The sequence below is a fragment of the Coptis chinensis genome, chromosome 2 (genome assembly GCF_015680905.1).
Source record: "Coptis chinensis isolate HL-2020 chromosome 2, ASM1568090v1, whole genome shotgun sequence".
In the NCBI taxonomy this organism is placed as follows: domain Eukaryota; kingdom Viridiplantae; phylum Streptophyta; class Magnoliopsida; order Ranunculales; family Ranunculaceae; genus Coptis; species Coptis chinensis.
Genome location: NC_141457.1, coordinates 9,722,000 through 9,749,891, shown reverse-complemented (window position 1 = coordinate 9,749,891; position 27,892 = coordinate 9,722,000). Strand labels below are relative to the sequence as shown.

Sequence of the window (27,892 nt, the reverse complement as noted above, 5' to 3'; positions counted from 1 at the left end):
ATATCCAAGCTTAATTTAACCTTTAGAACGACAATATGAGGAATGTTGGTCATAAATGACAATGTTTTAAGAAAATAAATCAATTATGAAAAGGAATTGATATTTATTTGGTCCCATTGGGTCTAACTTCTATTTGGTGACATCCGTTTGAAACCACCAAGAAACACAGAGGACTGTGAGAACGTGCTCAGTGGAATTATCATGGTAACATGGCTCCCATGCCATTGAAATTTGATCAAGGACTGTGAGAAGTAAACATGTATCATTATTTAGTAACATTATGCCAATGAATTATTACATATATCCAATCAGATGATATACCCATATTCTTATATACCCCGACAAAATGACAAATAAAGTGGTTAAAACCAAAATTGAGCATACTAAACAAATATAACATAGCCCAAACAAATATGAAAAGTAGAGCAAAAAATATATTACCAGCTACATACTGTAAACACGACCAATTCAGCTCAAAGTACTTTAAAGAACCAAGTTACCAACCAAGAAAAATTTAACACGTCCAATAATCCCATATAGATAGAACAATAAAGTATCATGAATATAGAATACCTAAAATTTAGCACAGCCTAAGACTGCACATGAGATTAAATAGGCTACTAAACAGTTGTCCTAAAAAAAATTCAACAAACAACAAAATGAAATTATACAAATAAGAACTTAAGTATGGATACTTTCGTGAACACATGTTCTACCTAGATTATTAACCAAACTATTATCTTCTTCTCAGTTCTATTGAATAATCTGATTTACAACATTCTTCTCTCAATAGATTCAACAATGAAAAAAATTGAATACACATTCTAACTTTTGATAAGCAAGCATGAAACACCCATGACAGACCACCTTGGTTCAATTCTCTTATATTCAATAGACACAAATGTGGTAAGCATGCATCTAGTACTTAGCACCAAAACATATATAGTAGGAAATATATAGTAGGGGAGCATCAATCATTTAACATATACCTTTTGGTAATTGGGAAAGACAACCCACACCCATTAATTTGTTGATATCAACCCCGCCTTTGTGCTCAGAGGTAGGTTAAAATCCATTTCAAATCATAAGCCAAATCATAAGCTTGGAATCCAACATACGCAAATCCAATAACCGTCACCGGTATACAATACATGCCACAAATTAATAAGTAAAGTCAATCTCAACACACTAATAATTAAACTTACTCAAACATAAAAATAAAATCATAACCTGTATTTTTCTACATGATACAATGGTAGCTTAACAAAATTATAATAAAGTTATAAGACACCAATAAATAAACATACATCTCAAAAGTAGAATCTCGACATTGAAAATCAAACGTGGATAACAAAAGAAAATCATATTGAAGACTATATGAACGTAATACCGCGGTTTCTAAAAAAAAAAATTGTTTAATGAAATTATGTCTTACAGTTCATATTAGCCTTTGAGAGCGGATTGCAAAAACAGTATGAAACTACACCCTAATAATAGATAGATATCCAAAAAATAGAAGATGACTTTAGAAAACGTTAAAATATGATCACCTGACCTGCCTCACAAAGTGATGACTAAATAATCTTTAAAAAATTGCCACTTTTAGAACTGGAATTGTAAAACACAGTAAAAAAATTGCCTTTTTGAGAGCTGGAACTGGAAAACACATGAACTAACGCTCTCCCACATTCACAGAAAGAAAAGAAAGCGCACAAAATGACAATTATCCAAAAGTACTAAAACTTCATTCATCATCCCACCATCCTACTCTTATTTGCCACCGACCAAGCAAATAAAAATTAAGATTTCTTTCAAATCTTAATTCAGTCGCATTTGGCAAATTATTTGCCTAGCATGTTCTAGACCAATACATCAAATGTTTATTCCACCTAAAAAGATTGAAGTAACCAAACCCTGATTGCCAAACCCCAAGTTCTTTTCTATAAAATTCTGAAAATGTCAAGGTCATCAAACTTTCGAAGTCATTAGCTTGTGAGCTTGTTTTACTCGTATTAAGGAATGCTTCTTGAAGCCAAATAAGGGCATAAACGGCTATAAAGAGTCTTGAGTACCTTCCCTTCCCTTTAGAAACCAACTAAGGCAACTCTGATTGAATGCAAAATCCCGCTAGCCATTATTCGTAAGACTTACTCCTAGATCCATGAAGGAAATGGGCATCTGTAAACCGGTGTAGATAAGCGAGGAACAGAAAGAGGAATCACAAACTAAATTCATTCTTTCTTAATTTGATTGAACTTACCGGTATGATGATTTTAATCTAAGCTAAGTAACGAAGATTTCATAAGAAAAACCAATCCTGAGCATACTTCACAACTTATCAATTCTTCGTTATTCAACACCATTAAAAATGATAGAAATTGATGTGTTCTCTTTTTGATCTGAAACAAAGCTGATAGGTTTAAGCAAATACTAAATATCTAAATATTTAGTTTTTCGTGTTTCATTAACTATTTGCTTATACTGATTTTATGTAATTAACCTTATTTACCATCTAATAAATTAGTTAATAGTAATGACTTATTTTGTATTGAATATCAAATTAGGATAGTAATTAACCTCAGTTATTTTATACTTGTAAAATAAGATACTTTGATTTCGAAACGAATAGTCAAAGGAATAACGACTTACAAATGTACCAATACTCTATAAGCCTTAGGTCTAAAGTCACAATGAACCAATATTTAGAGGACGCTTACAACCTAGCTTCTTAACAGACAAATGTGCATAAGGAATAAAGAGCAAGGACGATATATATACCCGAAACCAATGAAAAAGCAAGTATAAGGGGATCGACAATAATGGCAGCCACTTGTCTCGTCAATCTTTGCCTCAATTGTTATTGGTGCTAACCGCCAAGTGACATTGCACTACCTTATCGATCTGAAAAATACACTAGCAAATAAAACCCACATTAACCAATTGTGCTAATATATCAAACCAAAGCAAAATCCTTAAAAAAGAAAAACCATGGAGAGCTAGTTTTGTCTTGGACAGTTCAAATCAATTCACTTTGTTTTATCATGCAATGAAGATTTTAGGCAATGACAATCGATATATATATAAGAAGTTTTAAACCTCAGTTTTTTATATTTCGCCGTGTTAGACACTCTGAATCCGTGTCAGTGCTGACACGGATTCGAAGTGTGGACACATGTGTCCATGTCAATGCAACATAGGTTTAACATCAAACTAAAAGGATATGATGCTTAAGTTCTATATTGTACATTTTTGTCAACCACGGTATCTATTTTATTATATTTTAATTAGTACAAACAACTAACATACAATATTAAAGTGGTAAATGGCCTTCGATGATTCATAGGTTTCTTTCCTCAAGCTAAAAGTTTTGTATTGCCTGTTTGCTAACTATTTTTTATGCAGGGAGAGGATATCAAACTTGCAATTGAGGATGCAGGGTTTGATGCAGAGGTGCTTTCAGAATCTGATTCTATTCAACCGAAATCATAGGGTACATTAACAGGACATGTTAGGATAGGGGGTACGACCTGTGCAGTATGTGTAAACTCTGTCGAAGGTATTTTGAGAAAACTTGCCGGTGTCAAAAGTCCAGTTGTTGCCTTGCCTTATCTACATTGGGGAAGTCGAAATATAAACCTACTTCAATTAGTAAGGAAGAGATTGTTGATGCAATTGAAGATGCTTTGGTTTTGAAGGTTCTTTTTGTACAGAAAGCGTTGGAGAGTGACGAGTAATAATATTAGGAGTATCCGGAATATGCACTCAAAATGGATTTGCAGATTTTAGAAGGCATGCTTGGCAATTTGAAAGGAGTGAGGCAATTCCGTTTTGATTTAACTTATTCAGAATTAGAGGTTCTCTTTGATCCAAAAGCCATAAGTTCCATATCCATAGTAGATAATATATGTGGAAGGAACAAAGATAGATATAAAGTAATAGTCAAGAACCCTTACCCACCAACAAATTCAAGTACTGTAGAAGAATCAACAAAAATGTTCCGACTTTTCACCTCCAGTTTGTTTCTCAGTGTAAGTAAGACTGCTTGTTTTAGAGATACAAATAATATTAGTTTTCTTTTTCTTTATATGGATGTTTTCACGTAGAATGGTACCTCATGTTTGAATCTTATTCACAATATCTAACCACTCTATAGTTTTTTCTATTGCATCAGTCGTAAATCCACCCTTAGCCGTCACCACCATCATCTCTATGACCTTACACTACTATCTTCGGAAGGACTGGTTTAGGCAGGAAATACGTTGAAAGGGGATGAATATAACTCATCAGCTAGTGTGTTTGGGGTACTCAATAAAGTTATGCAACCATAGCATGAAATGAATCAATTTGCAACTAAACAATTAGAGTTTAAAGGGCAAATTTAATAGCGAACATTTGAAAAATATGTGATAAAGAAAGTAGTAGTGAAAACATGTAATGAAGGTCTTTCGAGGCATGTTTCTAATGTGTCTAGGTAGTGGCTCATACAATAATGACTCCCCTGCGTATACTTACCTTCAATTAAATTACACTTCTTTCCATTGGTACTGATAGGGTATCCATAGCCACTCATGACACCCAAATCATGATTTGTTTATTTTTGTTGGGGAAAAAAAATACGAATTTGTGATAGGTGGTTCTAGAGAGTGGAGAAACCAAATGCTTAAACTATGCTCCCTATAAAAGACTTCAACTGTGGCCCCTTTGACGAATCCCATTGAAATTGAGCTCAACGGTTCTATTCCCATGGAAAAAATGAAACAATAATTTAAAAAAGAAAAAATGGAAAAAAAAAAAATGAAACAGGGGCATAACTTTAAAACGGCATCTAATCTCTAGCAGTAACCGCACCTAAATACCATTGAAGCACCATGGTACCAAATTAAACCCCTAAAACAAACAATATATTTCATGGTAAGATACCAATAATGAAAGAAATAACAAAAAGCCATTTAACGACCAAACATTCCTATAAGGTGAAATCTATAATTCTGAAACTTTAAAAACAACTATCGAATGTCTTGAAAAATTTAAACGATTTTGATAAGAATAAAAAGAGCATATTTATCTACAAAAGAGAATGGAATATGCATACCAAGTATTGGGCATATTTCTTGGAATAAAGATCTCCGAGAATAGACGACTTTAGTAGGCAATCCTAACATCAAACAATAAATGAAATAAGGGAAACACAATTAGTAAAACACAAAACGGAAGAAAATTGATTTAACAACCACTCTTAGTTGAATTCTAACAATTCTTAGTAAAGGAAAGCTTTAAAATAAGGCTATGGCCTATGTGCCAAGAGCTAAAGCCTGAAGAAAATGGATTAAGAGTTGGCTTGAACCAATGCATTAGTAGAATCAAAATTGCCACTAATTCTACGAAAGTTGCTAGAGGTAGTGTACGACTTAAGAAACCGCTATAGTGTTCTTTGAATAAAGCATCAAATAGGAAAATGTTATTTAGTAAAGATCATAGACAAAATTGATTCCGTACGTGAAACTTTCACACAAAAATTCAAATATTATTTATTACTTGCTCTATTATAGGGTGTAAGCACTTGACCTGGAAGTGCTAAAATGGGAAAGCATAACAAATTCTCTAAGAGCACGACTCACGGTTTCTCCACTTTTCTCAGAGTTTGGCAAGATAGGCTTGAAAAAGTTAATCTCTAGTGCTGATGCTGATGTTAGCAGTTTCATAGGGTAGGAAAACTTTATGAGGTGCATTTGGATTGAGCTAACTATTTATACAAGGGTCCACTAAAAAATAAATATTTCGTGAGTGTCTAAGAAGTTGGGCTGCGAGTTTTCCTTTCCTACAAAGCATTGTAACTAAACTTGATCAAAGCTGTTGCAAAACACTATAGACCATACATGATTATAAAAATTAAAGTAACCAAAATGGGAATTCATAGTAACTACTTACACCGAAGTGTGAAAGTTGTCAGAAGTAACTAACACAAAAACAAAGGAACAAACCAACACAGGAGAATATGAGTGCAACTGCGAGGCTGTTAAAATTACCAACACAACTCCTCTTCTCAGCATTAAAAATCATGTTACCCATTTCTTATTTCATTGAACCTAAATCATTATAATTTGTTTAGCAGACGTTGAACTAATTTTTCAGAAAAAAAAAAAAAAATCAATATAATATTGGAATATTGATACTATACACTTATCATTTAAAAAATTACCTTCTTTCGATTTTGGTTTATCAATGTGGTAAGAACAAAAATCAAGTAAGATCGATTTTTTTGTGGAACAGAAGAATAATCAACAACAACTAATTTAAATAAAGAACAACAACAAAATAATCAACATCAACACCAAAAGAAGAAATTAAAAAAGTTGTTGGTAATTTATTTTTGCTTCTTTCGATTAATTTGTTTGGAGTTTTTGAGACGACAATAGTAAGGACGAATAATTGTTTACAATATGGAACTTTGTTGCTTCATTGGGGATTTGGTTTTGGATCGGTGGAGAAGAGTGGGTGTTTGTTGATCGGTGTTTATCGGTGGTGGTTTCTCAGAGCTTGTTGTTACCGGGCCAATTTGCTTGACAGAGAAAACGTGGGTAATGAACATCTTCTTTCTTCCTCTTGTTTTGATTGGATGAAGGAGGAAGCAGAGAGGAGTTGAAGAAGAGAGGCATTCTATGCCTTTTCTTTTCTTAATTTTCTTTTGGTAATTTTGGATTCGGTGATTAAATTGGGATTGGGGAGGTTATAGAAAATTAAGAATAGATTAGGAGAATTAAGCTATAATTGCACCATCGATAAATTAATTGGCCAATTCATAATTAATAAGGTAATTAATTGGTATCACAAAGAAAATCGAATCAAGTAATGTTAGTATCCCCTTCTTTCATCCTACACCAAATCCTACCAGCGATGTTTAGTGTCCTTCTTGTCCTACATTACTCCCTCAAGCTATTACTGCTACTAAAGTCATGTACGATAGATAGCGTTATAAGATACTAACATGGTCAAAGTAGTTGTAGTCATGATGTGCAAAACCAGTACAGAACTACATCTGGACATCATTTTGCCAAATCATTTCAACCAAAGAATTCTACTCATCGAGATTTACTCAAGGGGAAGATAATATAGAGAAGATACTGTTAGAACTTTTCTCTTTAAGGTGTACCTACATAGATCATACACATTACACAATTGTTAATTGTCGAACTACGCCCGAAAGTGACATTGAGAAGACTCACTAAACCGTGATCATAAAGTAACATGACCGAAGCCATTTTACATTCAAAACCACACGGTCAAGTCATGACACGTGTATAAAATGAGTATGGGCTTAACGATATGTGCAGATACTTTTTGGGCTTAAGCGTATTTCTATTATCATGATGGGCTATAATAGAAATACACCCATAATATATAAGTTGAGGTCCCCACCCCAAATCCTATTCTGATTCTCATAAGTTTTCCATCCACTGTAAGAGAACACAAGAAGGGTTTTGGAGTGGAAGACAACAACGTTCCGCTACTGCTTATAGGACTTGCTTGATCAACGCTATGGCTTCAGGTATGTCCTATTATTATTTGGTTTTCTTTATTGATTGACATGTATTCTGGGTATTGGAGAAATCCTCACAATTGGTATCAGTCGCCTAGATGTTAATCATGAAGAAAACATACAGTTTAATTTAATTACTGTGTAACATTGAGTAAAAATCGAATTTTTTTTAGTTATGCGGTTAAGTTTGCGAAATATATTTTTTTTCGTTTTTTATCGGATCACCGAATCTGTTCCGGTAAAAGGTTTTCATAGGGTCGCAACTTCGTTATCCAAGAATCATGTTCATAAGGTGGATGATGGATTTCGATTAATATACCTTTGATTCGTTGCCGCTAATCCGTTAAAAACTCGTTTTTTCTCGACTTTAAATCCATAGATCTTTGTAATCTATCTTTGGATTGTGCTGAAATTTGGTGGGTAGGGTCGTACTAAACTCTAGATTACATCTGTACGGTTGGATTTGTGTTTGCATCATCTGGTTGTGGCGTTCAGGGGTGGCAGTAAGGTTGCCGAAGCATCAAGGGTTTGTTTTACATTACTGCTTCAGACTCGAGGAAGGTGACGATGAGTTGTCCTTGAGTCAACTCGTCAATCCCAAATTTTGAGTTTTAAAACTGATCCAAAATTTTGAGTTTTAAAACCGATCCAAACACAAATTTTTTTTTGGGCCTTTTTTGTTTTATATTAAAGCCCACTAAAAGAGAGATTGTGTTTTATTAAAGTCTGCCCCATAGCCCAAAGTCCATCTCGACCCATAAACTATATTAGGCTTGGGTCTGACCCATGTATGCCAAGTTCGACTTCTCAGAAACAAAGTTTGACTTCATGCTGACCGGGTCCTACTCATGCTGAATGGACCTAGTTTGACCCGGTTTTGGGCCTATTTGGTATTTTTTGGGCCCAATTACCTTATTTCAGTTGTATATAACTCAATTTAAGTCCGTTTTTAGGTTGGTTGAATAGTCAAATCAAGAGTTTTTCGAGCCCAATAAAGTAGACGAACTTAAATTTCAGTTTGATCATGTTTGGATTTCTTAAGTTTGCTATTGGAATTTTCTTTTCTACTATTATCATGTTAATTAATAGAATTGAATAATAGCATGTTCCAAACATTTGAAAATTAGCAATCTAAACCATGAAATTTGGGTAAGTTCAACGTGATACGTTGCCTAAGTGGCCTCTTTCATGGAAAATTTATTTGGGTTTAATGGTAAAGTTGATTAGATTGTATATGGTTGCGTCTTTAATCCATGCCAAGAATAATCGCCCAAAGGAAGTTTATTACTTTGGCGGATTAGTGACGGTATAAGGTAATTAATATATGTAAAATAATTTTAGGAGTTACTTATGCATTCAATAGTCGGCCCTAAGGAAGACTTATTGTTTGGCCAAGCCTAACTTTGTTTTACATATGTCGATTAACCTTATGTGTTTAGGAAAACCACTTACACGTTAAATGCTTGTCCAAAGACTTGAATTATAACGGTGTGTTAGGTTTCTCATTAAGGCCCCCTACTAAAGTTTTATAAATGTTTTTTCTTTCTTGTCATTTGTCTATTTGATTATTATTTTTCATTTAGACTAATGAATGCATGATAATATTATGACTTATTATTGTCTATGCATTAAAGAAAATGGCATATGTATTAATGTGAGTTATCTTTTGTATCATGTTCAGTGAATACATCTTCTATATCTGCCAATTTAACTAGTATTCCAGTTCTTACTGGTTCCAACTTTACAAAATGGAAAGAGCATGTTCTAATCGTTCTTGGATGTATGGATTTGGATTATGCATTACGTGTTGATGAGCCCGCTAACCTTAAGGTGATAGTGGATTTGAGGAAAAGGCTACCTACGAAAAGTGGGGGCTCCAATCGCCTTTAGTCTTAGTATAATGAAGCACTCTATTTTGAAACTTTTCGTGGTGCAATGCCTAAGGAAGAAAATGCCAAGAAATTCCTAAGCCAAGTTGGACCGATTTGTTGCATCGAAAAGGTGGAGGCAAGTACGCTTCTTAGCAAACTTGTCACCATGTATATCTTGGCAAAGGAAATGTTAGAGAGTACATTATGGAAATATCTAATCTTGTTGCCAAAATGAGGGCACTAAAGTTGGAGTTCTCGATGATCTCCTTGTGCACCTCATTCTTATTTCTCTTCTGCACAATTTGGTCCCTTTAAGATCAATTATAATACTCAAAGGGAGAAATGGACTCTTAATGAGCTCATTGCTCATTGTGTGCAAGAAGAGGAAATTTGAAAACAAGAGAAGAGCAGAAAGTGCTCACTTGCCCACTTCCTCTATTGGCAATTCAGGCACTAAGAAAAGAAAATGGAATAATAAGGGTAAAGGAACTGAGATAATGTGACACCACGGTGAATCGAGAAAGATAAAAGTTAGGGCTACTTTTCATTACTTTTGTAAGAAACCCGCAGTCACATTAAGAAAGAATGTCCAAAGTATATAAAGTGGAAAGCAAAGCAAGCGTGTAATGAATTTAGTTTTGTTTGTTCGAATTAAATCTTGCGAAGTACCTTCTAATTCTTGGTGGATAGATACGGGAGCAACTATTCACATTAGTGTTTCCATGCGGGGTTGTCTAAGGAGCCATGAAAGCCAAGTGATACGAAAGGTTCATTTACATGGGTGATGGCAATAAGGCATGTGTTGAGGCCATTGGAGTTTTAGATTAAAATTAGAGTCCGGTTTTTATTTGGATTTAGATGAGATTGTTTATGTACCGTCTTTTAGGCGAATTTAATTTCTATTTCTGTTTGGACAAATCCGGTTATACTTGTTGGGTTGGAAAAGGAATATTTAGTCTCTTTCAAAATTCAAATCTTATCGGGTACAGGCTCTTTGATTGATAATCTATACAAGTTAGACTTGGATGCCTCTCACTTAAGGTTAAATGAAACTTTGCATGTTAATAACTATGGTACTAAAGCGTAGATTAATTAATGAGAACTCCTCTACATTGTGGCAAAGCGTTTGGGTCATATCTCTAAAGAGAATTGAAAGGCTTGTGTCAAATGGAGTTCTTAGTGCCCTTGATTTTTCAGACTTTAAAGTTTGTATTGAATGTATAAAGGGTAAACAAACAAATATAAGGAAGTTTGGTGCCGCCAGGAGTTCAAGTGTCTTAGACTTGATATATACCGATATTTGTGGTCCATTTCCTCACGGCTTCTTGGAATGGTCAACGGTATTTTATCACGTTCTGAGATGACTATTCTCGTTATGGGTATCTATACTTAATTCATGAAAAATCACATCCTTTGGATGTATTTAAGGCCTATAAAGTGAAGTTGAAAATCAACATTCTAAGAAAATTAAAGCTATCGATCCGGACCGTGGTGGTGAATACTATGGTAGGTATGATGGAAAAGGCCAACATCCGGGACCATTTGCAAGATACTTGGAGGAATGTGGCATCGTTCCTCAATACACCATGCCCGGGACTCCACGCCAAAATGGTGTATCCGAGAGACTTAAATCGGACTCTAAAGGACATGGTTAGGAGTATGATTTGTCATTCTACCTTACCGAGTCTCTTTGGGGTGAAGCCTTTAAAGATCTGCAGTATATATCCTTAACCGAAGTACCTAGTAAAGCAAGAACTAAAACCCCATATGAATTATGAATTTGGAAAGAAACCCAGTATAAGGCATTTACATATTTGGGGTTGTCCAGCTGAGGCTAGGCCATATAGGCCTAATGAAAGAAAACTGGACTCAAGAACAGTTAGTTGCTACTTTATTGGTTATTCGGAAAGGTCAAGGGGTTTCAAGTTTTATTGCCCCTCTTCCAATACCCTAATTGAGACGGATAATGCCAAATTTATTGAGGATGTTGAGGATAGTGGGAGCACACAACAACGGAATATTGCTTTTGAAGAAGAGCATGTTGATATTCCTTTAATGGATATCCACAGAGATGAGTTGATCACACCTGTCATTAGGCAGGATGCGGTTGTAGATCAACTAAATATTCCAGAGTTGGCCCCTGCTATTATAGAAGAACCTCAACAAATTCAATTGGAAGTGCCAATAAGGAGATCAACTAGGGAGCGGAGAGCAGCTATTAATTCAGATGAATATATAGTCTATCTCCAAGAGCATGAGTTTGATATAGGAATGGAAAATGATCCTACTACTTTCATTCAAGCCAAACAAAGTGCTCACTTCTTAGATTGGATGAATGCCATGATAGAGGAGTTAAAGTCTATGAAAGACAATGACGTTTGGGATCTTGTCGAGTTGCCTAATGGAGTCAAACCCATTGCTAACAAATGGATTTTCAAAACCAAAAGAGACTCAAAAGGTAGCATTGACAGATATAAAGCACGTCTTGTTGCAAAAGGCTTTACTCAAAAGGCAGGCATTGACTATAAAGAGACTTTCTCTCCAGTTTCATCGAAAGACTCTTTTAGACTTATTATGGCATTTGTAGCTCATTATGATTTAGAGTTACACCAGATGGATGTTAAGCGGCTTTTCGAATGGTGACATTCAGGGAGACTATCTATATGAGGCAACCTCATGGTTTTGAGTCCAAAGGCTCAACATTTGGTTTGTAAATTAAAGAAATCCATCTATGGCTTAAAGCAGGCATCTCGTCAGTGGTATTTAAAGTTTGATCACATCATTTCCTCTTTTGGTTTTAAGGAAAATGATGTGGATCAATGTGTTTATCACAAGATCAGTGGGAGTAAATTTATTTTTCTAGTGCTATATGTTGATAACATCCTATTAGCGAGCAGTGACATAGGCCTTTTGCATGAAACCAAGCGATTTCTTTCAAGGAATTTTGAGATGAAAGATCTTGGTGAAGCATCTTTTGTGCTAGGCATTGAAATTCATCGTGATAGATCACGTGGCATTCTAGGCTTATCACAAAAGGCTTATGTTGAAAGGGTGCTAAGTAGGTTTGGCATGCAAAACTGTGCACTAGGTGATGCCCCCATTGCTAAGGGTGATAAATTGAGTTTGCTTCAATGTCCAAAGAACGATTTAGAGAAAGAACAAATGCAAGATATTCCTTATGCATCAATAGTAGGGAGTCTTATGTATGCTCAAGTTTGTACGCGTCCAGATATTGCGTACGTAGTTGGAATGCTAGGTAGATACTTAAGTAATCCAGGAATGGATAATTGGAAAGCGCTAAAAAGGTGATCGCGGTATTTGCAAAAGGACAAAAGATTTTATGCTCACATACCGAAAAACCGATCATTTTGAGTTGATTGGGTATTCGGATTCAGATTTTGCTGGTTGCTTGGATAGTAGAAAATCCACGTCTGGTTATGTTTTCATGTTAAGCTGGAGGTGCTGTATCATGGAAAAGTGTCAAACAAACACTAATAGCCTCCTCCACTATGGAAGCGAGAATTTATTGCTTGTTTTGAAGCATCAAATCAAGTAAAGTGGTATAGAAATTTCACTTCTGGGCTTCATGCAATGGGTTTCATTGAGAAACCATTAACGGTTTATTGTGATAATAAAGCCGCAGAACTTTATTCCAAGAACAACAAGAGTTCGTCAAAGTCTAGGCACATTGACATCAAGTTTCTTGTCGTGAAAGAGAGGGTTAAAGATCATCATATGACAATTGAGTATGTTAATACAAATCTCCAGATAGCTGATCCGCTAACTAAGGGCTTACCACCTAAGGCATTTAAGGAGCATGTAGCTCATTATGGGGGTGGTTAGTCCTTCTGATGTTTCCTTTTAGTGGGAGTTTGTATTAATTTTTTGTTTACTATTGATGATTATTTTTTGAAATAAAGTTATCTACTTATTCATTTATGGTTGCACATATAAAGTTTGATTAAGTAGAATAAAGAAATCATTATAAATCATAAGGTTGGACCGGTTTGAAAATGAACATGTTAGGGATCACATTACATGTTATTTTCATGCTACACATCCATACTTAATCTATGTCGTTGGAGATATTAGTATTGTGACCACAGATGGGTCTAGTCATGCTAAATGTGGCAAAGGTCATTTGTGATCCTATATTTTTATTTTCAATGGACCAGATTGTGTTTTTGAGGCGTCACTCATTATTTCGACAATAAAATTTAGAGCTCTTAAGGTCAACATTGTTTAATATCGAGGTTATGACCTATGTGGTACAAGTGGGAGATTGTTAGAACTTTTTCTCTTTAAGGTGTACCTACATAGATCATACACATTACACAATTGTTAATTGTCGAACTACGCCCTCGAGTGACATTGAGAGAGACTCACTAAATCTGTGATCTTAAAGTAACATGACCGAGTCATTTACATGTCTCAAAACCACACGTGTCAAGTCATGACACGTGTATATAAAGTGAGTATGGGCTTAACGATATGTGAGATACTTTTTTGGGCTTAAAGCGTATTTTATTATCATGATGGGCTATAATAGAAATACACCCATAATATATAAGTTGAGGTCCCCACCCCAAACCCTATTCTGATTCTCATAAGTTTTCCATCCACTGTGAGAGAACACAAGAAGGGTTTTGGAGTGGAAGACAACAACGTTCCGCTGCTGCTTATAGGACTTGCTTGATCAACGCTATGGCTTCAGGTATGTCCTATTATTATTTGGTTTTCTTTATTGATTGACATGTATTCTGGGTATGGGAGAAATCCTCACAGATACATCTAAAATATTTCGAAAAAAGCAATTCGAAAAGAATATGATTAAAAAAGATTAAAAGCTGAAATTCAAAGTATTCACTAACCCGTATCCCACTGTTTGAACGAACATTTTCAAGTATTTCTATAGCTGAACATTGCTTTCTGTAGTTATCGGTTAGAACTTTCGGGATACTACCCGGTTCTGAACATGAGTGGCCGAGAAACTTCAAAAGAACTTTTTGGAAGTTACATGTGTACCTTCAAACCCCCACCTTTTGCGACCAAATGAACAATAAAAACGAGACATCTGGAAGGCTTTTGCTCTTGGCCAAGATATCTCCCATTCCCTTCAAGTCCATTCTTCCTCTATATTTACTTTTCCAAGTCCAATTCTCAAGTATTTTGGCCTTATTCGAATCTCTCAAGCATTGTAGGACTTTGAGTCATTACATGTGGTAGGCTATCAAGAACACCATAGCACTCTATCTTAGGATCGTCTTGCACTCTATTTGAAGAAGGGGCCTTTAATAAAATCTGTGATCTACTTTGGAAACATTATTTCGGGGAAAAAGAAGTCACCAAATTGCGTCACTTGAGATATTGCAATCATAAACATAACTCAGACGCATGTTTGTTCCGTTGTCCTAGATAGGATTATCAAAGCCCATGTCGTCCTCCTTGAAAGCTCGTTGACTTTTCTTATGTCTTTCAAGTAGTTTAAGGTATGTTGACATGCCTTGGATGTCGCGCTTGTGTGGTTTTCGGTCCCAAAGAGTAAGCTGCTTCTAGGTAGTGTTGGTGAGACTACTGATACCTTGGGGAAAAGATAATGATTTAGATCAAATGCAAAAACTGCTCCCATGTTGTCTAGAGCATGGCCCAAAATATCGCCGAGATATCCGATATCTCGCTGATATATCTCGATAAATTGGTACACCGACATCGATATTTCGATATATATCCACCGAATATTGAACCCTTTTTCGAGATATATCGGAATTTCCGAGATGAAAGTTTATATCACCGATATAATCGATATTTCCGAGATAATCGATATATATTAGTTGACTTTTTGACCAATTGTTAATAACTTAATATTTAAATTTCCGAAATATCCGATATTCGGTGAGATATCAATATTTTAGAAACTTTTGATTTGGTCACCAAAAACCGAGATATCGATATATCCGATATATTTCGGTTTTAATTATAACCGATATATTAATCGATATCGAAATTTTGGGCCTTGGTCTAGAGCATAAATCGGTCATTTCAATACATAACATTCAAAATCCGATGAGAGAGAAGTTTGGGATGGGAGAGCGATTTTTGTATCAAAGTTTTTTTGGTTTAAATCCTTGAGGGTTTTTTGAGGTTTTAGCTTTGACAATTTTTGGAGTTTCCAACTTTTGGGTTTCTATTTTTCTCAAATAGTTTGGGGTTTAATATTTTTTTGGCGGGGAGATAAATATAATTACTTGATAGAGAAAGGAGATTTAAACAAATGAAAGGAGGTCTAACTAATTATTAGCACTCCTTTTTTTTAGGAAGTCTCTAATATTATTCGGTTTGGAAAATAAAAGCGATATGGTGAGGAGATGTCAGGTGCGAGCTTATATATATATATATATATATATATATATATATATAGATAGATAGATTTGGTGAATATTTTGTCAACTAGAAGGTGCAATAACGGCAAATTGGGAAAATTGTGAATAAAGACTAAGTTTTTGGGTATGTCATTGACATGGTTTTATTGTGGAATTGCACGGTCATTCGGTTTCAACTTCAATCTTCCAACCTTCAATCATGGATTATCATAAATTCGGTTTCAATAATACATTATTTACCAAAAAAATGGATTATCATAAATTTTTATATGTTTATACTTTTTATTTTCTTATTTATTATCTTTTATTTAAATTACTTCTGGATAAATTCACATGAAAGCTAAGGATCAACAAAAGAGGTCAACAACTTAAGGAGCAGTAAATAAAATGGGGCAAAAGTAAGGAACTGAACACTTGAGTTCCAAAGAACCAAAACAATGCGAAAGTTAAAACATTCATAACAATAATAAGTAATATTCGAACTGTTCAAAACCACGCGGAATATAACCAAACTGTAAGGAGTACTTTTTTCCTCGGCCTTCTCCTCAACCGGCTTCGTGATCTTGATATGATCAATGGTTTCGGTTGTCTCCATATCAATTTCAGTTTCGTTTTCAGTAGGTGTCCACCATATAAGACTCCCTATTTGCCCTGGCCCTCCTCACAACGCTTTTCTTCTGTTCAATGGTTTCCTTATCTGTCTCCATCTCTGTTTCAGTTTCCTTTTCAGTAGGTTTCGGCCCACTTCCGAAATTCAAAAACATGTGAACGGTCGACTCGTTTCGAATGTTGTACTCTGCAAGCGTACGATCATCTTCCAATATTTTACGCCCACCTTCAATTGTTTATCTACAAAAATCAGTTTTGCAAAGGGGAGGAATACCTCTCTCGGCTTCAATCTTAGCCTTGACTTTATAAATGGTGTCACTGCTGTCGACTTCAAAACTAGTGGTTTCCCGTGTTAGGCTTGTCACGAATATCTGCATCGTCCTTGTCTCTTCTTCTTCTTTCCCAACCTTCTTATTAATTAAAAAGTCTTCCTGAACAAATAAAAAGAGATAGTGAACAAACAAGAGATCTCCATAGTATATATAGAAGGCAGTGGGCCAAATCAAAATGGTTTGGTCTTTCTAAACGAATGGTTACTAGGAGTCCGTCTCCAATAAGGACAAGGATTCACTGCTGATATGCAATACCGTTTTTAACCCTATCAAAACAATTCGAACCCTCCTTAGTTGGGGTTTGAATTGGAATATACCCCGTTTTTAATCGTTTTCAAAGACCCAAATTGTTTTGTGCGTTTTTTATTAAATGGGGTTCGAAAATTGGCGAAAAATCGATATTCTTATTTTGTTATCTAACGACAATCCATTCCGGAATGTTACCAAAGGAAGTTGGAATTGCTACTAACTATTATTTAACTGCTGCTATAATAACAGAAGATGAAAATCAAGGGGAAGAAGAAGTAGCAATACCAGCACCAGAACCAGAAGAAGAAGAACAGAAAGTTGAAACTGAAGAAGATGTTTTGGTTAATAAAGCTCAAGAGTTTATGACCAAGATTATTTCTTCTCAACTCAATCTATCCCTAAACTTATTCATGCATTAGCTTCTATGCTCGAGACTGAAGAATCGAGGTAGTTTTCATTTATCTCTATTTCTATTTTTTATTGTTTGGTATGGGCTTTTCTTTAAGTTAACATAATTGAAAATGAGTGCCATAGTATTAATATAATTAGGTTTGAATTCTTGAGATAGGTTTGTTGTTATTAGTATCGTTGGAAGATTAAGTTTTGAGAATGCCCATTTTTTTGGTTAGCAGCATTTAGTGTTATTTATATTTATTGTTAGTAGACATTATTCAATATAGAGATAATAATGGGTGAGTGGTCGGGCGTGCTGGGGCAAAAATCGACAAATGAAGAGCGGCAAAACCCGAGCTCAAGCGGGTTACCATTTTTTATCTATCTTGAACCACTACGGAAAAAGTTAGTCCAAGTGTAGAACCCCGTAGCTTTGAATATCATACAGTTCAACTTGAACTAGGCAGTCGAAAAAAGGCTCCATCTCCGGGCATGCCGCCCTCCCCTCCAATACGTTCAAGGAGTACAATACATTGTTAAAGTCAGAACACACCGCTTTCACCAAGTCGGTGAATAGAGCAAATATCTCTCCATAATCTCGGTCACAAGACTTGAGTTCTTTGCATATACCACGATTAAGAAGAGCGATTTCATAGTAGGTAACAAGTTCAACCTTGCTTGAATAAGTTGCTCCGTTCCATAATTTTCACCAAGGAAATAATGCGGGATCCATGATAGCCATACTTGACCACTTGAATTACTAGTATAGTTATGAACAAAGGCCCGTGAAGAGGCGGCGAGATGTTGTTAAGAGCACGGAACTTCTCAATCTTGACTTTTGTTTCAACATACCAAAATGCACAATTTATTCTCATTTCTAAAATTATTCATATATCTAGCTTTATTATTGTCATTAAGCCCTTGCACATTCCAAATAGCAATCTTTGTCATTTCTATTGTTTGTGTTTCCCTTTCCTACTCGAGCCCTTTTTCTTTCCCTTTCCATTCTTCCTGTAGCTTGTGACGATGTTATAACTTGAAGGGGCCGCAGTACCGCGAGGGCGCTCTTTGTGGTACTTTCGTCATTAAAGAGCTCGGATTTCTGGTTCGGAAGGTCATCATCAATGATTCCTTCTTCCAACAACATTTTGCCCGTAACCCACTTGCTCATCTGAAACTTCTGATTTCTTACATGTTGGGGATTTCCACGTGGATGATCACTGCGATTACTCACGTACATTATCTCTGCTGTGTTTTGGAGGATGGCAAATCTACCTCCACTAACATCCAATGGGCTGCCTGCAGGTTCTTGAATCTAATCTTGAAAAAGCTATGGTAGTGTGATTCTGCATAAAAATGTGAAGTATTCGGTATGGGTTTGATTACTTAAAAGCTGGGTGCATAGCAAAGGTTTGCATACTAGTATTTAATACAAGAGGAGAGAAAAACTAACACATGAAATTTAGTATTTTTAGTAAGGTCCGTTTGAGGCCTAGCTATATATATATATATATTATCGAATTTTTGATATATCGATATATATCGACCCGATATATCGATATAGATTGTTGATTGACCAATCTTTGAGCGATTTTTATTAATATATCAGCGATATTTATAATATTTTCACGATATATCGACATACAAAACAAAATTTTGACCGATCAACAAGGATATATATCCGATATATCGATATATCGATATATGTCCAGTTTTGGGAGGAGGCGATATATCCCAACATCAAAATATTTGGCCTTGATTCTAAGAGCATCTTTAAAGGCCTGTTTGGCGACATGAATTGCCCAACCTATAGAAGGAATAAGGCCACGTATACAAGGTCGAAGTGTTTGGTCTGGTCCATTTTATGAATTAGGGCCACAACTAATGACTAGGAATAAACCGGGTAAATTGTGAAACCGAAAAAAAGCGTGTATAGTGGATCTTTAGGTTTAGGTGAGATACCGTAATCCTTGTTAACAATTTTGAATTATTCCAAAAATAATTCAAGGAATCGAATTTTGAAGGGCAATAAGTATAATACTTCGAATGTTTAGAAGATCCGGAATAATTCTAATTTTTGCCTTGAAGCGAATAATGCGGTTTTGAAGCGAATAATATGGTTTTGGTGAATTTTTCAAAAATTCGGCTAAAAAAATGAAAATCCGATTCGCTTTTGTTATTTCTTATGTACTTTATGCCCTCATTCTTACTTTAAGTCCCACTCTTACATTCTTAGTGATAAATTAATCTAAAACTCTACTTTTTTATACTTTTGGGCAATATTTAAATTGTCATGCCATGGTGTGTGTATTTTGATGTTTTAACTGTAATTCAATCCAATAACATATAAATGAAAGTACCTATATGAACCGTTCAATTGGTTTAAATGTTTTAGGTAGCTAAATTGCTTGAATATGTTTGTTATGTTGTAGAAATAATGACAAAAGCGAGGGGGTAAGGGACCTCTCAAAAATCTGCTTGCCTTTCAAAAAAAAATAATGACAACTATTATTAATATTTACTAACATAATATCACAAACTTTTTTTCTGAATTTTGCAACCAAACATTTTAAAACAATTATTAATTAAACACATGTAATTGATGTATTGCGAATTTTTGACTTAATATTTGACCTTATTGTTTTATAGCCATCGAATAATTCTTGAATTATTTGGGAATGTGCGAATTTTTGCATTATCGAATTGCTAACAAGGACCGTAATACATGAGAAAAATACGGAGAGAGAAAACCTCTTTTTATTCATTGAGTTATCACCTTCTTCTTCACCCACTCATTTTTTCTTTGACAAATTCCTCTCTTCACCTTTCCAAATTAAAATTACAAATCGAAACATGAGGAGCAAAAAAAAAAAAAAAGCGTCTATGGCTTTTTCTTCTGCGTCTCCATTCCAATTGACCGACCACCACTTTGATCCATCCATGAAATTATGTTGAATTGAAGTTTGGTTTTTCTTTTGAAGATTCTTGATATGGGTTTTCTTTGGTCGACTTTTGTGTGTTTTTTTTTTTTTGGGATTTTTATTCCATTGGAAGAGTTGGGGGAGGGGCACTCCAAAGAAAAAAGGGACCAAATAGTTTCTAGAAAGTAATTACTTTTGGAGTATCCACCACTTGTTTTCCATACCTAAACACGATCAAGTACTACGAATTTCACATGGCCAAACAGAGCCTAATGGTGAGACCAAATGAATACCAAACACCAAATTCTTGAAAATTTGGTAAAACCATCTTCAATGGTAAGACCAAAAAAAAACATAAAAAAAAAAACACCAAACACCAAATCGGGCTTCAATTTGGTGTTTGCTTCAATGTTGTATCAAATGTACGTCATGGTTTATCCAAAAGCGTGGTTTTGAACACCGTGTGGACTTTTATTGAATTATGGGCTCTTACGATGCGGTTTTGAAAGCAGTGTGGGCTTCAAAATAACATGGGCTTTGGGCTAAATTGTATGGCTAGCGGTGTCGAAAACACAGCGTGGGTTTTAAGGATAAATAGTGGGCTTTTAAGGCGTGGTGTTTGAGAAAGCTGCGTTGGCTATTCTAGCGCGGTTTATCAAAACAACGAAGTTTGGTGTCAAATTTTTATGTAAAATTTGAACATATTTGGTGTTTTGAGGTCTCACCATTAAAGATGCTCTAAGTTTCCAACACACAAACAGCAGCGCGAATCCATCACTCAATTCACTCTCATCCCACTTACCAAACCAAAACAAAGAGTGGGCTTTTTCCAAAACTTCGAATTCTTAACACTTATGAGCGGTGTTCTAAAATCGGTCTAGGCGGTGCCTAGGCGGTCTCTTGGCGTTAGGCGGTGCCCAACCGACTTCGCCCTGAGCTAAGTCATTTAAAAAGCGGTGGACCGATTAAGGCGGGCTAGCAGCGGACTAATCAGACCTCTAAGGCGGTCGATCAAGTTTTTGAATAAGTAAATGTCAAAATTAAACACCCGTGTAGGCTTAAGATTTGAATGAGTTTAAAGACAAAAGTCTAATGTAAATTATATGCCTCTATAAAAGAGCATGTTTTTATATGAAAGTCGATATTTTTCAACTATTATGCATTTTTGTAATAAGTATCTTTGTTTGTATTTATTTTTTGATTTATGGTAAATGATTTTTTTCATTTCTTGTAGTATAGGTGTGTATTACTATATATATTATAAGATATATTAGGGGGAAAAAAACCGTCTAGTGCCTAGACGTAGAAGGCCTAGGCACTAGGCGCTCTTCCACCGCCTGACTACCACCTAGCATTTTTTAGAACACTGACTTGTGAGTTATGACAAAGTTTTCCGCGGTTTTTCAGTAAAAACTAACTAACACCTTTACAAAATTACAAGTATCTTCACTGTCTCATGGTGTAATTGCTGTCATTCCAGAACAAACTTCATACTGTCTCTTGGTGTAATTGTTGTCATTCCAGAACAAGTACGTCAGATTCAAGCAACTTCAATCTTCCACCATGACTTCAATCAGGGTTTCGTTCCTACTGCCTCCATACAAGTATAAGACTATAAGATGTCCTTCACAAAAAAAAGTATAAGACTATAAGATGTCGTTCTTGCTGATTGATATGATGTCATTATCTGCTTCCGTGACAGTTCAAAAGAATGTATGAAGGATACTCAATCAGATCAATCTGATCAAGAAGTTTTACTCCACCAAAGTTGAAAACTGTGGGAGTGTGACTAAAGTGTTTGGTAAGCGTTAAACCAACAACAATACCCAGGCCGGCTCAACCCAAATTGAGGTCTTAGACGAAAATCAGATGTGAGGCTTTTGTCAAGCCAAAAAAATGATGTGATAGGCTCTTTCTCTCTAACCTTTCGGCTCTAGGATTAATTGAAAAAAATTATCAATCTAGCAGCATATTCGTAACAAAGAAACAAAAACTAAAATGACGACCACTAAAATTGAAACACAATAAGAGATTGAAAATGAATATAACACTATTTTCATTTTGTTTATGAATAAAAATATAGCACTATATAGCAGTATGTAGAAGATAGAAGGACAGAGAGTATCTTTACTATTTACTCTCACTAGTTTTTGAGCCCGTTCAACGGACGGGGATCGTTTTCATGTACGTATTAATGTGGAGTTATCTATGAGTAGATAAATATCCATAGCATTTACTTAATTATTAATATAAAGAACGACAAATAGGTTGATCTCAAATTTGGCAATGAGCATATGACATCAAATTAAACAAATAAGATGCAACCTGGTAATTGATGTGTGTCATTTGTTGCAATAGATTGTTCTTAATGACTCAAAACATATGTGGTGAATAATAAGCAATTATTTTAAACATTTGAAAATTGATAGTATGATAGCATGTTGCAGTTTGGGAGCGTTGTTGCAGTGGAAATAATATAGCGACAATCACATTGTGACGAGGATATCACATGAATTCAATTGTGAACTCCATGAATTTTTTTGAGATGTTTTGTTTCTTCTTAGTAAGTCCAGTTACGTGAAAATCATAATTTATAACTTCGGCATTTCAAATATATCTCACTTATTATAATTTGTATTATGAAGTTAGATACTCCAAGGATTATAGGAAAAATACTACATTAGTTTTTGCATTCAAGTAATTATGCAATAAAACAATAATTTTTCTGGACAAAAATAAGGCAATTGGATATCGACATAGCCATTGAATAAGCTCTTATTATGAATAATGAACTTGATCGGCTTGTAAACTTTTGCAAATTGAGTTCTCAGCTTTATAACCTTCTTCGCATGATCTCGATTTAAGAACAATGACTCGAGTACTTCTTTTTGAATTCGGGGTCATTTCCTAATTTTGCTTCCCGAGCCACCATGTAATTGAGGACATTGAGGGCGATCGACTTCATTTACATTTGAATTCCGAATGTGGTATATCAGAGTTCGATATTAAAGACTATTACTTCATTCTTTCTAATGAACGTAGCACTTTTTCAACTTTAGTAAAGGAAAGAAACTACATATTTGAACGCCACATTTGAGTTACAATGCACCTTATTAAGAAAAAAAAAATTAACATGCTCGTGGTAGTTGCTACATTGTGCAACATTTTGTGTTATATTTTATATTACGATGTAGGCAAACCTTAGCAAGAGGAGGAAGTGTTTTGTACTACAATATGCTTTGAAGATAATCTTTATATATGATGTATGTGAATTAAGAATAATAAATAGTTGGAAGAAGAAGAATAATTGGTGAGATTAGAATTAGAAGTGAAGAAATAAGCGGAAACCCATTCATTCTATGATTAAATATGATATTTTGTTAGTTGTTCCACCAGATTTTTGACAGCGTTATCATTTTTCTTCAAACTGTCTTTCCCATACCGTTTCATGATCAACGGTTTGAAAGATAATCTGCATTCTTGAAAAGCCCAAAGTCTTCTAATTATGTATGTATTTTCTTAAAGCCCAAACTTTGGCCCATAGTCATTATCCTTGGTGAGTATTATTTATTAAGAATTTTTGTTCATGTATAAACTTGCCCAAAGTCTTTCAATTATGTATGTATATTTACAAATGCCCAAACTGTGGCCCATAGTCGTGTCCTTGGTCAGAGTATTATTTATTAAGAACTTTTTGTTTATGTATAAACTTGCACTTACATACTAAATCGTCAAGTTGTGATGGAAGAAGAATCAACGCATTGGAACGATAAAATTATTATTAACCGAACTATTATTTATTTGCTACTATTTATCAACGTATGTGGAGTTGATAGTGAAAACGAACAACGTATCTAGCAAAAAAAAATGTACGAACAATGTGAAAAACCCATAGTCTTCTAATTATATATGTATTTTACGAAAGACCAAACTTTGGCCCATAGTCCATTAATCTGTTAAACTTTTAAAGTTGTTTGGGCCTCATTGTTTATTTTTTGAAAAAGCCCAACTTTTTGTTCATGTATAAACTTGCACTTACATGCTAAATCGTTAAGTTGTGATGGAAGAAGAATCAGCGAATTGGAGCGATAAAATTCCTATTAATCGAACTATTATTTATCCGGTACTATTTATCAATGTATGTGGGGTTTATTGTGAAACGAATATCATTATCTAGCAAAAAAAATGTATTGAACAACGTGAAAAACCTAAAGTCTTCTAATTATGTATGTATTTTACGAAAGTCCAAACTTTGGCCCATAATGCGTGTCCTTGGTCGTGAGTATTATTTATTAAACAAAATATAAAATAAAATTGAACTGCAAGTTAATTAATTATCTATATAAACAAATTTTCCAAAATATTTCACTGTTCTTTGAATATAATCCTAATTAGCAATTCTATAAAGATGTTCTAAACCATTGATGTTACATGGTAAGTAAGGCTCTTTCCACCTCCAATTGGAATCAAAACAAATTAAAAGCATCATATGCACTCATTATTGCGTTGATCAGCTCTTGATAGGTTTTCTAAAAGCTTTCTCCGACTTAAAGAGGAGAAGTGCCCATTTTTAGAGGAAGCCTTCTACAAAGAAATATTATTAATAGCAATTCAAGAAGGTTGTTGTTACTACAATATAATGAAAGTAGATTATAAATATGTCTCCCTACAAATATTTGGTAAATTTTATTGATAGAACTTACATTGATAATTCATGACTGTACCTCAACAGCTTATGTTCATATCCTCCAGTTGCCTCCATAATTTGTTAATCTCGTCTCATTATATAATTTTTTACGTGTTGAAAACCATGCTCATGGATAATAACGTGGCTTATGAGTGCCAACGAAATTAAACAATCTACACAAACTTGAGTCCAAATACCAATTTTTTTTTTAAAAGGAAAAAGAAAAAGAAAAAGAAAAAACAAAACCCCAACTTTTAAAATTGCATAGAAATAAAATTGTAAGAAGCTTCTAACAATATGCTATGATACAGAACTCCAACTTTTAAAATTGCATAGAAATAAAATGGTAAGAAGGTTCTAAGCAATCATGAACAATATGCTAAAATAGTAGCTTCAAAGAAGAAGATACTCTACTACTAAAGGCCGGCCGGATCAGAACAAAGATAATGAGTTAATATCATGGATCGAATGTGCATAGAATCACATCCTAATTCACAAATTAAAACCTATTAAAATAAAAAGACATAAGGTTGCCCAGTTAATTGATGTAATTACCTTACGTAAGTATTTTCCTAACTATCCATAGCCAACCATTTATATATTCCCCTTAGTAGCTCTGCTAACGGAGTCATCATCATTCAATATCCAAGCTTAATTTAACCTTTAGAACGACAATATGAGGAATGTTGGTCATAAATGACAATGTTTTAAGAAAATAAATCAATTATGAAAAGGAATTGATATTTATTTGGTCCCATTGGGTCTAACTTCTATTTGGTGACATCCGTTTGAAACCACCAAGAAAACACAGAGGACCTGTGGAGAACGTGCTCAGTGGAATTATCATGGTAACATGGCTCCCATGCCATTGAAATTTGATCAAGGACTGTGAGAAGTAAACATGTATCATTATTTAGTAACATTATGCCAATGAATTATTACATATATCCAATCAGATGATATACCCATATTCTTATATACCCCGACAAAATGACAAATAAAGTGGTTAAAACCAAAATTGAGCATACTAAACAAATATAACATAGCCCAAACAAATATGAAAAGTAGAGCAAAAAATATATTACCAGGCTACATCGTAAAACACGACCAATTCAGCTCAAAGTACTTTAAAGAACCAAGTTACCAACCAAGAAAAATTTAACACGTCCAATAATCCCATATAGATAGAACAATAAAGTATCATGAATATAGAATACCTAAAATTTAGCACAGCCTAAGACTGCACATGAGATTAAATAGGCTACTAAACAGTTGTCCTAAAAAAAATTCAACAAACAACAAAATGAAATTATACAAATAAGAACTTAAGTATGGATACTTTCGTGAACACATGTTCTACCTAGATTATTAACCAAACTATTATCTTCTTCTCAGTTCTATTGAATAATCTGATTTACAACATTCTTCTCTCAATAGATTCAACAATGAAAAAAATTGAATACACATTCTAACTTTTGATAAGCAAGCATGAAACACCCATGACAGACCACCTTGGTTCAATTCTCTTATATTCAATAGACACAAATGTGGTAAGCATGCATCTAGTACTTAGCACCAAACATATATAGTAGGAAATATATAGTAGGGGAGCATCAATCATTTAACATATACCTTTTTGGTAATTGGGAAAGACAACCCACACCCATTAATTTGTTGATATCAACCCTGCCTTTGCTGTTCGTAGGTAGGTTAAAATCCATTTCAAATCATAAGCCAAATCATAAGCTTGGAATCCAACATACGCAAATCCAATAACCGTCACCGGTATACAATACATGCCACAAATTAATAAGTAAAGTCAATCTCAACACACTAATAATTAAACTTACTCAAACATAAAAATAAAATCATAACCTGTATTTTTCTACATGATACAATGGTAGCTTAACAAAATTATAATAAAGTTATAAGACACCAATAAATAAACATACATCTCAAAAGTAGAATCTCGACATTGAAAATCAAACGTGGATAACAAAAGAAAATCATATTGAAGACTATATGAGCGTAATACCGCGGTAAAAAAAAAAAAAAAATTGTTTAATGAAATTATGTCTTACAGTTCATATTAGCCTTTGAGAGCGGATTGCAAAAACATTATGAAACTACACCCTAATAATAGATAGATATCCAAAAATAGAAGATGACTTTAGAAAAGCGTTAAAATATGATCACCGACCTGCCTCACAAAGTGATGACTAAATAATCTTTAAAAATTGCCACTTTTAGAACTGGAATTGTAAAACACAAGAAAAAAAAAATTGCCTTTTGAGAGTAGGAACTGGAAAAACACATGAACTAACGCTCTCCCACATTCACAGAAAGAAAAGAAAGAGCACAAAATGACAATTATCCAAAAGTACTAAAACTTCATTCATCATCCCACCATCCTACTCTTATTTGCCACCGACCAAGCAAATAAAAATTAAGATTTCTTTCAAATCTTAATTCAGTCGCATTTGGCAAATTATTTGCCTAGCATGTTCTAGACCAATACATCAAATGTTTATTCCACCTAAAAAGATTGAAGTAACCAAACCCTGATTGCCAAACCCCAAGTTCTTTTCTATAAAATTCTGAAAATGTCAAGGTCATCAAACTTTCGAAGTCATTAGCTTGTGAGCTTGTTTTACTCGTATTAAGGAATGCTTCTTGAAGCCAAATAAGGGCATAAACGGCTATAAAGAGTCTTGAGTACCTTCCCTTCCCTTTAGAAACCAACTAAGGCAACTCTGATTGAATGCAAAATCCCGCTAGCCATTATTAAGTAAGACTTACTCCTAGATCCATGAAGGAAATGGGCATCCAGAAACGGTGTAGATAAGCGAGGAACGTAAAGAGGAATCACAAACTAAATTCATTCTTTCTTAATTTGATTGAACTTACCGGTAT

The 27,892-nt window shown here is 34.5% G+C and overlaps 2 long non-coding RNA genes across 2 annotated transcripts in view; both read right to left on the bottom strand.

Annotated features, from left to right (window-relative positions):
- Window positions 1–1,317: 1,317 nt before the first annotated feature.
- Window positions 1,318–27,892, bottom strand: part of LOC147514774 (uncharacterized) — a 29,666-nt gene continuing 3,091 nt past the window's right edge. Inside the window, exon 3 of the long non-coding RNA XR_015213282.1 lies at window positions 1,318–2,178. This is a non-coding gene — a long non-coding RNA (uncharacterized LOC147514774). The remainder of the gene's footprint in view (window positions 2,179–27,892) is intronic.
- On the bottom strand, window positions 2,813–14,344 carry LOC147514775 (uncharacterized). The gene is made up of 3 exons (XR_015213281.1): window positions 14,280–14,344; window positions 5,093–5,155; window positions 2,813–2,901 (listed from the first exon to the last, which is right to left on the bottom strand). It is a non-coding gene; the product is annotated as an uncharacterized LOC147514775 (long non-coding RNA).